Genomic DNA, 16,581 nt, shown 5'->3' with positions numbered 1-16,581 from the left:
CTAGCAGGCTGTTGGCTTGCTGGCTGTGGCTTGCTGGCTGGCAGGCTGTGGCTTGCTGGCTGCGGTTGGCAGGCTGTGGGCCTCTTCTTACTCCCCCCTCCCCCTCTTCTTACCCCCTTCTTACTCCCCCTCTCTTCTTACTTCCTCCCTCCTCTCTTCTTACCCCCCTCTCTCTCTTCTTACCCCCCTCCCTCTCCCTTCTTACCCCCTCTCTCTTCTTACCCCCTCCCCTTACCCCCTCTCTCTTTTTACCCCCCCTTTCTTTTTACCCCCTCCCCTCCCTTTCTCTTTTTGCCCCCCCTCCCCTTTCTCTTTTTGCCCCCCCTCCCTTTCTCTTTTTGCCCCCCCTTTCTCTTTTTGCCCCCCCTTTCTCTTTTTGCCCCCCCTTTCTCTTTTTGCCCCCCCTCCCTTTCTCTTTTTGCCCCCCCTCCCTTTCTCTTTTTGCCCCCCCCCCTCCCTTTCTCTTTTTGCCCCCCCCCTCCCTTTCTCTTTTTGCCCCCCCCCTCCCTTTCTCTTTTTGCCCCCCCTCCCCTTTCTCTTTTTGCCCCCCCCTCCCCTTTCTCTTTTTGCCCCCCCCTTTCTCTTTTTGCCCCCCCCTTCTCTTTTTGCCTCCCTCCCTTTCTCTTTTTGCCCCCCCTCCCTTTCTCTTTTTGCCCCCCCTCCCTTTCTCTTTTTGCCCCCCCTCCCTTTCTCTTTTTGCCCCCCCTCCCCTCCTCTTTTTGCCCCCCCTCCCCTCCTTTTCTCTTTTTGCCCCCTCCCCTCCTTTTCTCTTTTTGCCCCCCTCCCCTCCCTTTCTCTTTTTGCCCCCCTTTCTCTTTTTGCCCCCCCCCTTTCTCTTTTTGCCCCCCACTCCCCTTCTCTTTTTGCCCCCCCTTCTCTTTTTGCCCCCCCTCCCTTTCTCTTTTTGCCCCCCCTCCCTTTCTCTTTTTGCCCCCCTCCCCTCCCTTTCTCTTTTTGCCCCCCTCCCCTCCCTTTCTCTTTTTGCCCCCCTCCCCTCCCTTTCTCTTTTTGCCCCCCTCCCCTCCCTTTCTCTTTTTGCCCCCCTCCCCTCCCTTTCTCTTTTTGCCCACCCCTCCCCTTCCCTCTCTCTTTTTGCCCACCCCTCCCCTTCCCTCTCTCTTTTTGCCCACCCCTCCCCTCTCTCTTTTTGCCCACCCCTCCCCTTCCCTCTCTCTCTTTTTGCCCCCCCTCCCTTTCTCTTTTTGCGCCCCCCCTTTCTCTTTTTGCCCGCCCCTCCCCTCCCTTTCTCTTTTTGCCCCCCTCCCCTCCCTTTCTCTTTTTGCCCCCCTCCCCTCATTTTCTCTTTTTGCCCCCCTCCCCTCATTTTCTCTTTTTGCCCCCCTCCCCTCCCTTTCTCTTTTTGCCCCCCTCCCCTCCCTTTCTCTTTTTGCCCCCCTCCCCTCCCTTTCTCTTTTTGCCCCCCTCCCCTCCCTTTCTCTTTTTGCCCACCCCTCCCCTTCCCTCCCTTTCTCTTTTTGCTCCCCCCCCCCCTCCCACCTGTAGCGTGACCGAGCTGCACTCCGGTCCGCGGTGCCCGGCCGGAGTGATAGGAAGGTGCACACTGAGTGTGCACCTTCCTGTCAGTCCGGCCGGCTACAGGAAACAGAAACTCCTGTTCCGCGCGGAACAGGAGTTTCTGTTTCCTGTACCCGGCCGGACTGACAGGAAGGTGCACAGTGTTTGTGCACCTTCCTATCACTCCGGCCGGGCACCGCGGACCGGAGTGCAGCTCGGTCATGCTACAGGGGAGGTGAGAAGCTGCAGCCGCCTGAGGCTCTTAAGAGAGCGCTCAGGCGGCTGCAGCATTTAAAGGGGCGGCCGGGCCCCCTGATGGCGGGCCCCCCTCCCGGCCGGGCCCTCGGACCATGTCCGAAGTGCCCGACCGGTCAGTCCGCCCCTGAATGTGATCATGGAGTTGCTGCATATGCAGACTATATACTTTTCGTAATAGAACAACCACTAGTGTCCCTGCCGAATGTATTAGCGATTTCCAAGGAATATGAGCAATTATCTAACCTTCATTTAAATATGGATAAATCTGGGGTGCTTAATGTCTCCCTACCCGATAGGCAAGTGAACCCCTTGCAACAACACCTGCTGCATGAATTGTCTCCTGTGACGAGACCAATCTCGCCACATTGCTTTGGAGGAGCCTGGTTGCCCGCCTGCTGCCTTTGGACTATGGACCAGACTTTATGTGAAAATGTTAACCCAGATAGCTATGCCATGGAGCCAATTCGTGTAATTAAAGACTCTGTCTCCATGGCAATTAAACTGTATTCGTGTGGTCTGAGTGCCATTCACCTAATAATGTGCACTCAGACCTGAGCTATCTGGGGATATGTGACATGTCTGTGTTTTATGTATAAAAGGTGTTTTTATGTATTTTAAAGTGTTCTACTGTCTTTGTGTCCCCATGTGTTCAATGGAGTCTGTCTCTGTCCTGGGAGGTAATTGGATTACTTCTCCAGGGCAGAGGGGAGAGAGGGCTCTGTAAAACCGGTCTGAGCCGGAAAGCCATGCTGGCAGGGGGTTTTAAAAGATACTTTACTAACTTTTGACCCCCTGGTCTGATTCATGTTGTTCCCCTGAATGGATTGATTGTGGATATGTATTTTTATGTGAATGTGATGTATGGTTTTAGAGTTATGAAAGTTGGGTAAAAAGTATGTTTTAACTGTATGTATAATTGAGTTTCCTCTCAGGATAAGGGGAGGGATTATGTGGGATGTAACTGATGTGTGAGTGGTTGTTTTATACCTCCCTGTGGGCGGACCTGCATTTGTAATAACTGCAATAAAAAACAGGCTGGGTGTGCCAGCACCTCAGACCACTGCTTGACCCTCAACACGGAGCCTTGTCTCGTTCTTGGGGGGATTCACTGTATGCTGTTGGAGACTGATTGCTAGGAGTGTAAGCTGATGTATGCTTTTCCTGTTCGTCTGCTAGCAGCTATTCGTGAGGTTCCAGTTTGGAGTGCTATTTTGTATCCAGTTCGGGAGTTTGGTGATTTTACAGTAGCTGAGCCTGTCTGTGAAAAGGGGATTATCGCCTAAACGGATTTTAACCCCTTGTCTGCAGTAACGGTCCGTTACAATTGGTGGCAGCGGTGGGATCGTTCCTACAGCCAGAAGGACAGCTACAGGAGACACCATTTCTTTTGGATTTTACAATTTGAGGGCAACGCATGTCCCAGTACAGCGACCCTGACAGCACCAGGATGGAACCAGCAGTGGAGCATGAGGAGGGTGTCATGGATGACCGAGATGCAGTCCGCAAAGGCATCTAGTACCAGGCACTGGGTATGGTGGAGTACCAGCGTGGCGAGAGACTCCCCAAGGAAGACCAGCGATTGCAGAAGCGACTAGCCCTGCGGATGCCCTTCCTGGGAGAGCAGCCCCTGGAGGAATGGGTAAAGGAATTGGAGCTCCGGGTATGACAGGAGGTTTCGGCTGGAGGATGCCTACCAGGCGCTCTGGTGGTATGTGGCACAGTACCTGCCCTGGACAGCCGAGCATGACAAGCCAGAGGGAGAGGAGTTTGATGGTCCTGGCTTGTTATGGCAGTCCTTTTCAGAGCTCGAATTTGGGAGCCCTACACAAGCCTGGTTCAGTGATCTCTTGGAGTGGAGGGAGAGCTAGTATGACTGGGACGACACTCACGAAATTGAGCAAGACCTGGTCCACCTGGTGACCCGGGAGATGGAGCTAGAACAGGGCTACCAGCAGCTGTTCCAATACTATGAGACGGCTCAGCAGGAGAGCAGCAGGACAGAGCCAAACCCATTCAGAGGGGACGAGATGGTAAAGTTTTACTGGGAAGAACCCCAGGTGGCCGGTGGAGATGGGACTGAGGTCTCTCCACCGGTCCTGCAGGGAATTGGGAGCCCAGTCTCCATTCCCCAGCGGCAGTGTAAAGTGCAGGGAGAGGAGAGCAGTGTCCTCCCTCCCCAACGGCAGGCTGAGTTACAGGGGGCAGAGGTAGTTGTTCCTGCCCCCCAGAAGCAGAGTGATATGCCAGGAAGGCAGTGTGAAGTGCAGGGAGAGGAGAGCAGCATCCTCTCTCCCCAGTGGCAGGCTGAATTACAGGGGGCAGAGGTAGTTGTTCCTGCCCCCCAGCAGCAGAGTGATATGCCAGGAAGGCAGTGTGAAGTGCAGGGAGAGGAGAGCAGCGTCCTCCCTCCCCAGTGGCAGGCTGAGTTACAGGGGGCAGAGGTAGTTGTTCCTGCCCCCCAGCAGCAGAGTGATATGCCAGGAAGGCAGTGTGAAGTCCAGGGAGAGGAGAGCAGTGTCCTCCCTCCCCAGCGGCAGCATGATTTTTCGGGAATTGGGAGCCCAGTCTCCATTCCCCAGCGGCAGTGTGATGTGCCGGGAATTGGGAGCCCAGTCTCCATTCTCCAGCAGCAGTGTTATCTGTTGGGAATTGGGAGCCCAGTCTCCAGTCCCCAGCGGCAGAGTATCCAGCAGGGAATAGAGAGCCCAGTCTCCTTTCCCCAGCAGCAGAACTCTGTATTGGGAGGAGAGACAGTCGGTCTCCCTCCGCAAAGACTGGAAGTATGTATGGGAGAGGAGATTGTTACCACCTCTCCCCAGCGGCGGATCATTAATGGGCAGAGTGTTCTATCGGGAGAGGAGCTTGCTACCCCCTCTCCCCAGCGGCAGCTTAATGTACCAGGGGGAGACTGTAGATATTTTATTTAGTTTTGTAAAATGCTTCCAAAATTAAACAGAATAACAAAATAAATAACAAAATAACAATAGCAACCAACTCAAACATAATACCAAATGAAACATAAATACCCAAAAATTAAACAAATACTGAAATAAACTCTGGAAGGCGCACTATTAGGGGAGTAAACCCATATCAAAATTAAATAACTGGGAAATAACAGGGAGAGGGATTAACATAAAGGGGGGGGGGACTAAATCATAAGGGGAGAAATTTAAAAGGCGGGGTGCTCCATTACATCATGGAGCACTGGGGAGGGGAGGAGAAAGGCTGAACATTTCTCTAAGGGGGTCTACATAACAAGGGGACAAGGGGGGGACAGGACCCAATTGACCTCAAGTCCACAGCCAGCTAAACATAACCACATACCAAAACATAATAATAATAGACATAATAATAAACCTAGTAAAACCCACCACCCACTTGGAGTCCATTTCTCTGTCCATCACCATAACCCACCACCCACATGGAGTCCATTTCTCAGTTCAAAACAGTTCAAAACCATACAACCCACCACCCACCTGAAAACAAGTCCATAACCCACCGCCCAAAAGGAGTTCATTTTTCTGTTCAAACCACATAAACCCACCACCCACATGAAAATTCTTGTCCATAAACCCATCACCCATAACCCACCACCCACATGAAATCAAGTCCATAAACCCACCACCCGCAAGGAGTCCATTTCTCAGTTCAAAACACACAAAACCCACCACTCGCATGAAAATTCTTGTCCATAAACCCACCACCCACATGAAAACCATTTTGTTCAAACCCACCACCCTCAAGGAGTCCATCCCTCCGTCCATAAGACACCCTTAGTGTTTTACCCCCCACCCAAAAGCAAAATGTTCAATTGTCCATATTACAAAATCACACACAAAACCCACCCTAACCCAAACAGTACCAAAAACCGTGCAAAACCATTACCATAACCTAACTACCCTACACTACCCTACCTATACGCAGAGGAAGGTACTCGTCTGCTAAAGTGTGGTAGCCTTCCATGAAAAGGAAAAAAACAGTTCAAAATCTAAGGGGGAAAGGTGAAAACAGATTCGGAATTCCCCTTACCAAGACAAGGGCGCCCATGGAGCGGTTCAAGGCGGGTGGACCTTGAGATTTCGCCACAAACGCTGCCAAATGGACGAATCCATAGAGGCCCTTTCGGTGGTATAGATCCCACAAACCGCCCTCAGAATGTCTGCTACCACCACCTGACAGGAAAGGTCTTTACGTTGAAGGGAAACCTGACACCGTGCCATCCAAGTGAAATACTTAACCACTGAACTGACTACATAAAGAGTGCCCAAATCAAAAGCCCTCCTCCCTGAGTTGGACGTCCCATACGCCCACTCCGCGTAAGTCCAGCGGGATAAGCAGGGGATGCCCAAGGCGGCTGAGACCTCTTTGTAGACCTGTACGTTAAAGGGGCACTCGAGGAGGAAGTGGTCCATGGACTCCACCTCCCCGGAACATTCCACCCGAGGACAACCGCGATCCGTTATGTTCCTGTACTTCAAGTTCCCTCGAACGTAAAGTCTACCGTGGAAGGAGAGAAACGCCACGTCTCGGTATTTCTCTGGAAGGCGCCTGGAGTTGATGTTTTTCAACCCCGAGGCGAGAGTACTTGGCGGGCAGTCCTTCAAAGCAAGCTGAATGCCAAAGTGGGTGGCCAGGACCCTCCCGTCGAGAAGCTTCTTGGGAGTGTCCCGAACCTCCTCCACCGTGACGTTCCACCTGCGCAGAATTCCCACTCCCTCGATGACCGAAGTCGGAAGATAGCTAGAATGCCGAACTCTCATGCTCTTCACCCTCCCACCCTGAAACCAGTCTACCAGGAAAGGTGTGACCCACTCCCTGAATATACATACCCAGCCAGGCTGCTCATCCTTCAGGAGAGCCCCAAAGTTCCTTTTCAGGAAGTTGTTAGTTAAAAAGACGATGGGGTTGACCATGGCCAGACCCCCGTCTTTTCTGGCCAGGTAAGTGACCTCTCTTTTGATGAGGTTCAGCCTGTTCCCCCACAACATGCGGAAGAACAGCGCAAACATCCGAGCGTGGAGGGACCTGGGCAAAAGGAAGATGTTACTGACGTAGCCGAATACGGTCAGAACATAGGTTTTGATCAAGTTCACCCGTTCTCTGAACGTCAGTTTCCACCTGTGGCTCTCCTCCACCTTGCTGGACGCTATGGCAAGCCGTTCGGTCCAGTTCCTGAGAGCCAGATCCCCTGGTCCGAACACCACCCCCAAGATCTTAATTTCAGGCTGGGCCCTCGGGAAACCGTCTGGAAGAGGGAACTGGTCCCCTTCCTTCCCGCACCAGAAAACTACGCTCTTGTCCCTGTTGACACGAGAGGCTGAAGCGGCAGAATACGCTAGGATTAAATCATCCACCTCCGTGGCCTCCCGAGTATCGGAGACCACTATGGAGATGTCATCAGCGTAGGCAACAACCCGTAAAGGCCTCTCCGGAGCCCTAGCCACTCCCTGTAACGTGCTCGCCTCGACCCTTCGGATGAAGGGATCGACTGCAAACACGTACAAGAGTGGGCTGAGAGGACAGCCTTGCCGGACCCCGGATCGGATCCTAAACGTCCTGCCCCTCCACCCGTTCACAAGAGCGAAGCTTTCGGCCCCTCTGTACAAGGTGATTATCCAATTGATGAATTTTCCCGGCAAGCCATACTTCCGCAAGACTGACCACAGATAACGGTGATCTACCCGATCTGCACTTCTCGAGGGCTTCCCTGACTTCGAAAACGGCATCAAAGACAGTTCTGCCCCCGATTGAACAGTACTGGGAGGTGGATAGGACACGCCTCGCTAGGCCCTGCACTCGTTTCATCAAAATCTTTGCCAGGACCTTCCTGTCGACATTTAACAGGGATATGGGGCGCCAGTTCCCCACATCCGCTGTGTCGAGCACGTTCGGCTTGGACAGCAAGATCAGGGCAGAAGTCCTCATCGAGGGTGGCAATAATCCTTGAGCCAAGCTTTCATTAAACACCTCGATCAGATGAGGGGCCAAGAGGTCGCAGAACTGTTGGTAAAACTCAGCCGTCAGACCATCAGGACCTGGCGACTTACACTTGTTCTGCTGTTGGATACTCTCTGTGACCTCTTCTATGGTGATCTCGCTGACCAACTCGTCAAAAGAGAGGTCGCTATGCTCAGGGAGCGTGAGCTCGCTTAAGAAGTCATCCACCCTTCTCCCGTGGGAGGTTCCCGCCTCGCTACATTGGGGGCTGCCCTTTCCAAGGAGCTCAATATAGTAGTCGCGGACCACCTTCAGAATCCCGCGAGGAGACTCCTCGAGGGTCCCGTCGGTGCCCCCCAGACTAGGGATGGACTTGGTACCTTCCTTCCGCTTGCAGCCAAGATAAGGATCGGGCGAGCGGTACGGCCCATGATCCCTCTCTTTTACAAGGGAGGCGTACCTGTCATACTGATAACTCCTCATCAGGTCTTTAACCGCCGCAATGTCCTCGGGGTCACCTCCCTGCGAGATCAGGATGTCTAACCTCCCAAGCAGGCCCAGATACATCTTGTACCTGGAGGACTGCATGTTTCGGGCGAGATTGCGAAACAGCCGTTGAGTTCTGGCCTTCACCATCTCCCACCACTCAGACTTCGTTTGGCCTAAGTCGGCCAATGTCATCTGATCGTGAAAGAATTCCATGAAGGCTTGCTGAACTCTCTGTTCCACCAGGAGGTCTGAATTTAGCCGCCAGATCCCCCTACCCTTAGGTGGGGTACTATGGACGTTCAACTCGCAAGACAAAATGTGATGATCGGAGAACTCCACCGGTGTAAGCACGGGTGCCGCCACCAGGAAATTCTCCTTAAAGAAAAACCTATCTATCCTACTCTGACAGCTACCTCTGTGATAAGTGTACCCACCCGTGGGATTGGGAGTGTGATGAAGGTACACATCGACCAATCCAGCCTGACTAACCATCTTATTTAAAAAATAGGAGTCATACCCCAGCCTCTGAGTGGCGTCTCTCCTGTCTTGAGGCCTAGTTATGGTGTTAAAGTCACCGCCAAACAGGATTTGCTGGGATGTATAAAGGTAAGGCTCTATCTCAATAAACAGGCGCTTCCTCTCCCACTTAGATTGGGGGCCATAGATGTTAATTATCCTGAAAGGTTGCCTGCCCAGTGAGACATCTAAAACCACACACCTTCCTTTTTGCAACTCAATAACCCTGTTGATGCTAACATCAACGTCCTTAAATAGGATGGCGATTCCCCCATATCTCTCTGTGGCTAGAGAGAAGTAGGAGGGCCCCCATCTCCAGTCCCGCTTTGCAGCGTGCAGGGCCGCGAGGGTTTCCAGCCGGGCCTCCTGTACCAAGATGACATTGTACGGAGCCCGGCTGAGGTGGTCGTAAACCAAAAAGCGGGCCCTGCTGGACTTAATGCTGTTTACATTCACCGTAGCCACAGAGAGTACAGGAAAAGTCGCCATAAGGGCATTAAGTATAAGGAGACTTTCCCTTCCTTCTGCGATACCCCTCCTCCTCCGTGTCAGAACCGAGGAACCTCTTCACTGAGACTCCGGGATATAGTGGCCCGTCGTCTCTCAGAAGCACCTCCTGTCCCACCTCAACCTCTGCCACCACCTCGGGGAGGTTCGCCATCTCCTTCTCGAACTCACAGTCGGCCCAGCTGGAGGACAGTGCCTCGTACCTGTTAGATACGGGCACCGGGGCCTCCTGCAAGCCCGAAGAGGAGGATGACGCCCTTGCCACACCACCCTTATAAGTGGCGTCTCCCCCTTTCGGGGGTTTCGCCGCAGGGGGTATGGTGGTCTTCCGGGGTGAGGGCAGCGTCGAGGTCTTGGAGGGGGGGGGTTTCTTACCTTTCACCGTGCTCCACTCAAGGGACTGTGCATCTAAGGAACGTGCATCTGGGGACTTCTCAGTGGGGGTAACCTTCACCGTGGAGAGTTTAGGAGGGGGGGGGGCTAGGGGGAGGGGGCCTAGGGGGAGCCATAATGGCTGTGGAGGTAGTGCTTTCTCTACGTATACTTTTCGTGAGGGGACGTGAACTTGCTGCCTTCCCAGGGTCCTGAGATGGTGCAGAGACCGAGGGGAGGATGGGCTGTTGCTGGGGCAGGGAAACCCCTGTGCCAAAGATGGGCACCGTAGTTGAACTCGCTACCTGAACCCCTAACCCAGCAGAGTCCATCTCCACCGGCTCCTGACTCCAGATGGACTCGATATTGTGCTGGGCTTCGGGGCAGGTGCGGTACGTGTGACCCATCTCTGAACATAGATGACACCGGATCTCCCTGCAGCTGTCCCGGAGGTGCCCCACAGCGCCGCACATAGTGCATTTGAGGACCGTACAGGCATTGCTGTAATGCCTGTACGATCCGCACTTGTGGCATACCCTGGGCTGACCAGGGTAAAAACAGGATACCCGGTCAGCCCCGATAAAAAAACTATTAGGCATATGCTGTGTGACACCTCGAATCTCTCGCAGCAACACTGAAACAGTCCATCCGCCTGTCCAAATCCCATCCTCATCTAAAATCTTAACTGGTGAGGATTTAACATCCCCAAACCTCTTAGTCCAAACAAGGATGTCTGCTATGGGGATGGATTCATTTCTCACCAGGAAGGTGACCTTCTTAAGACCCTGGCGAGAAATGGCCACAGCGGTGAATCCTGCCCACTTTGTACCTTGTGCAGACCTGGCCGCTTCCCACCCAGCCCAGAAGCGATCCAGGAGCTGCGACGTCATAAAGGAGACGTCGAACTCCCGGGTGCCCGAGGCATGGATGAGCGCGTACAGGTCCACGGGCGCAAATCCCATATCCTTTAGCCGGGTCACCAGCCACCGTCTGTCAGGCACCTGGGTCTCACCCCCACAGACGAGCCGTACCACGTTCCTCCTGTTCCCAAAGGAAACCTGAGGACGCGTAGCAGGCCCGTCCGCAGATAGGCGAGGTGGCCCAGATGCCCAAGCATTGGGCGCACCGGGACCCGCCGTCTGGGAATGATTCGGGCGGACTCCCCTCGCTGAACCAGAGGCCTCGGTCACACCAGAACCCTGGGTGACAACCTGGGAGTGCCTAAGGGGAACCCATGTACCTGCTTGTGCGTCTAAACTATTTATAACCGCGGCACCCTTTGTTAGGGTGCCTGTACCCGTGCTCGTGCCCGCCACCTGTGTACCAACTAACTCCAGTGAACCAGGGGCAGGGGCAACATAACCTGAGGCGGGGGCAACATAACCAGGGGCAGGGGAAACAATACCAGGGACAATAGTACTGGGGGCGGGGGCAACATAACCAGAGGCAGGGGCAACAACACCAGAGGCAGGGGCAACAACACCAGGGGCAGGGGCAACAACACCAGGGGCAATAGTACCGGGGGCAGGGGCAACAACACCAGGGGCAGGGGCAACAACACCAGGGGCAGGGGCAACAACACCAGGGGCAGGGGCAACATCACCAGGGGCAGGGGCAACATCACCAGGGGCAGGGGCAACATCACCAGGGGCAGGGGCAACATCATTAATACAAACAGGCTGGCTGTGGACCTTTTTACTAAGGTCAATGGGTCCCATCATTACATTTACATCCATACTCCCATCATCCTCAGCCATCCCCAAACCACCAGTGGAGTCAAACACAATGTTAGTCATACTTTTCTTACCTCCACTGGCGGTTTCCTCAGTATGGACTGCTGGCTGAGGATGATGGGAGTTTCCTGCAGTCCTGTCTTCCATAGCGCCAGCGGCACCCACGGCACCGGTACCCGCGGCAACAGGGGCACCAGGGGCACCAGGAACAACAGGGGGACCAGTTACACATGCAGACATAAGGGGAACACATAGGGAAGCAGGGGGAACAGACTGGAAGACAAACTTGGACACATCCAGGGAAACAGACTGGGAGACAAACAGGGGAGGAGACTTGCTGGCAGGGGAGAGCAGTGGAGCTTGCTCCAAGGGAGCAGAGGGAAAAGGAGGGCCACTACGCAGAAATGTTTGGTGCTGCACAGCCCCAGCAGCTGTAGCAACCTTCATGGAAGGTCCAACAGTGCCGCTATTCCACCCACAGGGACGCCCCGCTTCAGGAGCAACCACCATGGAGGGTCCAGCGACACCGTCTTTCCCCCCAACAGGCCGCATAGCGCCGGGAACTGCGGCAGCACCTTTCATGGAGCAGCCATCTACACCCTGCTCCAGACTGTTCCATCCAGTGCCATCCTGCCCAGCAGCCGCCTGAGGACAGGAGACAGAGGTACCAGCCACCCCAGGGGACGCAACCACACGGAGAGGAAGGTCAGAGGGAAGGCAGGTAAGGGAGGGAGTGGAAAGGGAGTAAGGGAAGGGCCCCTCCATGGGATCACCGGTACACGCCATAGTACCGGCGGGGATGGTCTCCCTGTCACCATGGAGGGCGGCGGGGGGCCCAGATACTTCCACAGAGGCAGGTTGTGCAGGTTTCTGGGGCATACAGGTGTTGCCACCTGTAGGGTTAGTATCCCTGGCCCCAGGCTTCTGCAAGGCCTGATCATCATTGTACATATACTCAGTATTTGAGCACTCACCCTCCTCTGTGGAATCTCCAGACCCCCTGACAGAGGTCTCAGGCTGACGCCGGGCGATGTTTTTCTTATTCTTCTTTTTCTTCTTTTTGTCCTTTACGGAGCCCTCCCCAAGTTCGTTTCCAAACTTGAGGAGAGACTCCTTAATCAGCCCTCGACCTCTGTCCTGCACTTTCAGCTGCCACTCTTCACCTTTCTCTCCGTCCCACTCCTCTTCACTGTCCTTCTCTCTGGCCCTCCTCTCCGTCTCAGCAGCGCCCCCTGGAGTAGCAAGGACAGAGGTACATGGCTCCCCAGGTGAGTGATGGGAGTTGGAATCCAAGTCCTTGCTGGACTCCTCACCTGGGGACATGTCCCTCCTGCTCTCCATAGCCCTCTGCCTCCTGGACCTCGCAGCGTCCTTGGCTCTCTGTTGCAGGATGGCCTGGATGGCTGCTATTTTCTTTTCAGTCTGGAGCAGGGTGTAGGATAGATGCTGCTCCACTAATTTTTTCTCAGCTATAGCGGCCCTCAAAGGCCCTCTTTTGTAATTAGAGGTCCTGTTTGATATTTCCCTCTGCTCCCTTAGCTCTGCCTGGACCCCAGCTAGGCCCGAGTCTGCCTCGGCATGCTGGGCCTTCAGGGACACAAGCAGACCCCGGAGCCAGTCAGAAGGTAGCCCCGAAAAGACCCTAGCCTCAACCCCCTCACCCTTTGCAGCCTCAGCATAGGTGAGGGAGGCCTGAGGGGCCTTGCTGGTACTAGCCACCTCAGGGGGGGTCTCAGGGACTACATTCTCCTCGGTACCCTCTCCCACCTCCAGGGACGGGGGGGGCTGCTCTAGAAAGTGGAGGCCACTGCTGGCAAGTTCACGGCACTCAGCCAGCAGCCCAGAGAGCAGCTGGATATTGGCCCTGGTGTGGGCCGTGGCTCCCTGGGGGACCCCCACTCCCCTTTTCCATGCACCAAGCTTCCTGGACATCCCCCCCGCCAGTTCCTCCAACAGGGAGACCTGGTTCCGGACTTGCCGGGAGAGGGCCTGGTGTTCAGTCCAGGACAGGCCCCTGGTATCTGCCTTACCTTCCCCAAAGGCCAGCTCAGCCTGCAGCTCGTCCAGCCTGACCTTCCATCCCCAGGCTGGGGAGGAAGGCCCGAGGGCCATGCTGCCTAGGCCCAGGCAGAGCCCCCTGCTGCAGTAGTCCTTAGCCCAGTAATTGAGCTCAAAAAACGGATACAAACACACTCAGAGTTCCTGGGAACACCCAGAGCAGGCAAGCACAGCTCCACTCCCCAGCAGCAGTAGCGGAACTCCTCCCACCCCAGTGGGAGGAAAGACTGTAGATATTTTATTTAGTTTTGTAAAATGCTTCCAAAATTAAACAGAATAACAAAATAAATAACAAAATAACAATAGCAACCAACTCAAACATAATACCAAATGAAACATAAATACCCAAAAATTAAACATAAATACTGAAATAAACTCTGGAAGGCGCACTATTAGGGGAGTAAACCCATACCAAAATTAAATAACTGGGAAATAACAGGGAGAGGGATTAACATAAAGGGGGGGGGGGACTAAATCAAAAGGGGAGAAATTTAAAAGGCGGGGGGCTCCATTACATCATGGAGCACTGGGGAGGGGAGGAGAAAGGCTGAAAATTTCTCTAAGGGGGTCTACATAACAAGGGGACAAGGGGGGGACAGGACCCAATTGACCTCAAGTCCACAGCCAGCTAAACATAACCACATACCAAAACATAATAATAATAATAGGCATAATAATAAACCTAGTAAAACCCACCACCCACTTGGAGTCCATTTCTCTGTCCATCACCATAACCCACCACCCACATGGAGTCCATACCACAGATAACGGTGATCTACCCGATCAAAAGCTTTGGACTGATCAAGTGCCAGAAGGTATATCCCCCTTTCTCCGGCCCTGCACTTCTCGAGGGCTTCCCTGACTTCGAAAACGGCATCAAAGACAGTTCTGCCCCCGATTGAACAGTACTGGGAGGTGGATAGGACACGCCTCGCTAGGCCCTGCACTCGTTTCATCAAAATCTTTGCCAGGACCTTCCTGTCGACATTTAACAGGGATATGGGGCGCCAGTTCCCCACATCCGCTGTGTCGAGCACGTTCGGCTTGGACAGCAAGATCAGGGCAGAAGTCCTCATCGAGGGTGGCAATAATCCTTGAGCCAAGCTCTCATTAAACACCTCGGTCAGATGAGGGGCCAAGAGGTCGCAGAACTGTTGGTAAAACTCAGCCGTCAGACCATCAGGACCTGGCGACTTACACTTGTTCTGCTGTTGGATACTCTCTGTGACCTCTTCTATGGTGATCTCGCTGACCAACTCGTCAAAAGAGAGGTCGCTATGCTCAGGGAGCGTGAGCTCGCTTAAGAAGTCATCCACCCTTCTCCCGTGGGAGGTTCCCGCCTCGCTACATTGGGGGCTGCCCTTTCCAAGGAGCTCAATATAGTAGTCGCGGACCACCTTCAGAATCCCGCGAGGAGACTCCTCGAGGGTCCCGTCGGTGCCCCGCAGACTAGGGATGGACTTGGTACCTTCCTTCCGCTTGCAGCTAAGATAAGGATCGGGCGAGCGGTACGGCCCATGATCCCTCTCTTTTACAAGGGAGGCGTACCTGTCATACTGATAACTCCTCATCAGGTCTTTAACCGCCGCAATGTCCTCGGGGTCACCTCCCTGCGAGATCAGGATGTCTAACCTCCCAAGCAGGCCCAGATACATCTTGTACCTGGAGGACTGCATGTTTCGGGCGAGATTGCGAAACAGCCGTTGAGTTCTGGCCTTCACCATCTCCCACCACTCAGACTTCGTTTGGCCTAAGTCGGCCAATGTCATCTGATCGTGAAAGAATTCCATGAAGGCTTGCTGAACTCTCTGTTCCACCAGGAGGTCTGAATTTAGCCGCCAGATCCCCCTACCCTTAGGTGGGGTACTATGGACGTTCAACTCGCAAGACAAAATGTGATGATCGGAGAACTCCACCGGTGTAAGCACGGGTGCCGCCACCAGGAAATTCTCCTTAAAGAAAAACCTATCTATCCTACTCTGACAGCTACCTCTGTGATAAGTGTACCCACCCGTGGGATTGGGAGTGTGATGAAGGTACACATCGACCAATCCAGCCTGACTAACCATCTTATTTAAAAAATAGGAGTCATACCCCAGCCTCTGAGTGGCGTCTCTCCTGTCTTGAGGCCTAGTTATGGTGTTAAAGTCACCGCCAAACAGGATTTGCTGGGATGTATAAAGGTAAGGCTCTATCTCAATAAACAGGCGCTTCCTCTCCCACTTAGATTGGGGGCCATAGATGTTAATTATCCTGAAAGGTTGCCTGCCCAGTGAGACATCTAAAACCACACACCTTCCTTTTTGCAACTCAATAACCCTGTTGATGCTAACATCAACGTCCTTAAATAGGATGGCGATTCCCCCATATCTCTCTGTGGCTAGAGAGAAGTAGGAGGGCCCCCATCTCCAGTCCCGCTTTGCAGCGTGCAGGGCCGCGAGGGTTTCCAGCCGGGTCTCCTGTACCAAGATGACATTGTACGGAGCCCGGCTGAGGTGGTCGTAAACCAAAAAGCGGGCCCTGCTGGACTTAATGCTGTTTACATTCACCGTAGCCACAGAGAGTACAGGAAAAGTCGCCATAAGGGCATTAAGTATAAGGAGACTTTCCCTTCCTTCTGCGATACCCCTCCTCCTCCGTGTCAGAACCGAGGAACCTCTTCACTGAGACTCCGGGATATAGTGGCCCGTCGTCTCTCAGAAGCACCTCCTGTCCCACCTCAACCTCTGCCACCACCTCGGGGAGGTTCGCCATCTCCTCCTCGAACTCACAGTCGGCCCAGCTGGAGGACAGCGCCTCGTACCTGTTAGATACGGGCACCGGGGCCTCCTGCAAGCCCGAAGAGGAGGATGACGCCCTTGCCACACCACCCTTATAAGTGGCGTCTCCCCCTTTCGGGGGTTTCGCCGCAGGGGGTATGGTGGTCTTCCGGGGTGAGGGCAGCGTCGAGGTCTTGGAGGGGGGGGGGTTCTTACCTTTCACCGTGCTCCACTCAAGGGACTGTGCATCTAAGGAACGTGCATCTGGGGACTTCTCAGTGGGGGTAACCTTCACCGTGGAGAGTTTAGGAGGGGGGGGCCTAGGGGGAGCCATAATGGCTGTGGAGGTAGTGCTTTCTCTACGTATACTTTTTGTGAGGGGACGTGAACTTGCTGCCTTCCCAGGGTCCTGAGATGGTGCAGAGACCGAGGGGAGG

The sequence above is a fragment of the Pelobates fuscus genome, chromosome 4 (assembly GCF_036172605.1).
Source record: "Pelobates fuscus isolate aPelFus1 chromosome 4, aPelFus1.pri, whole genome shotgun sequence".
Taxonomy (NCBI): domain Eukaryota; kingdom Metazoa; phylum Chordata; class Amphibia; order Anura; family Pelobatidae; genus Pelobates; species Pelobates fuscus.
The sequence above is the reverse complement of the archived record's forward strand: the minus strand, read 5'-3'. Positions refer to the sequence as shown.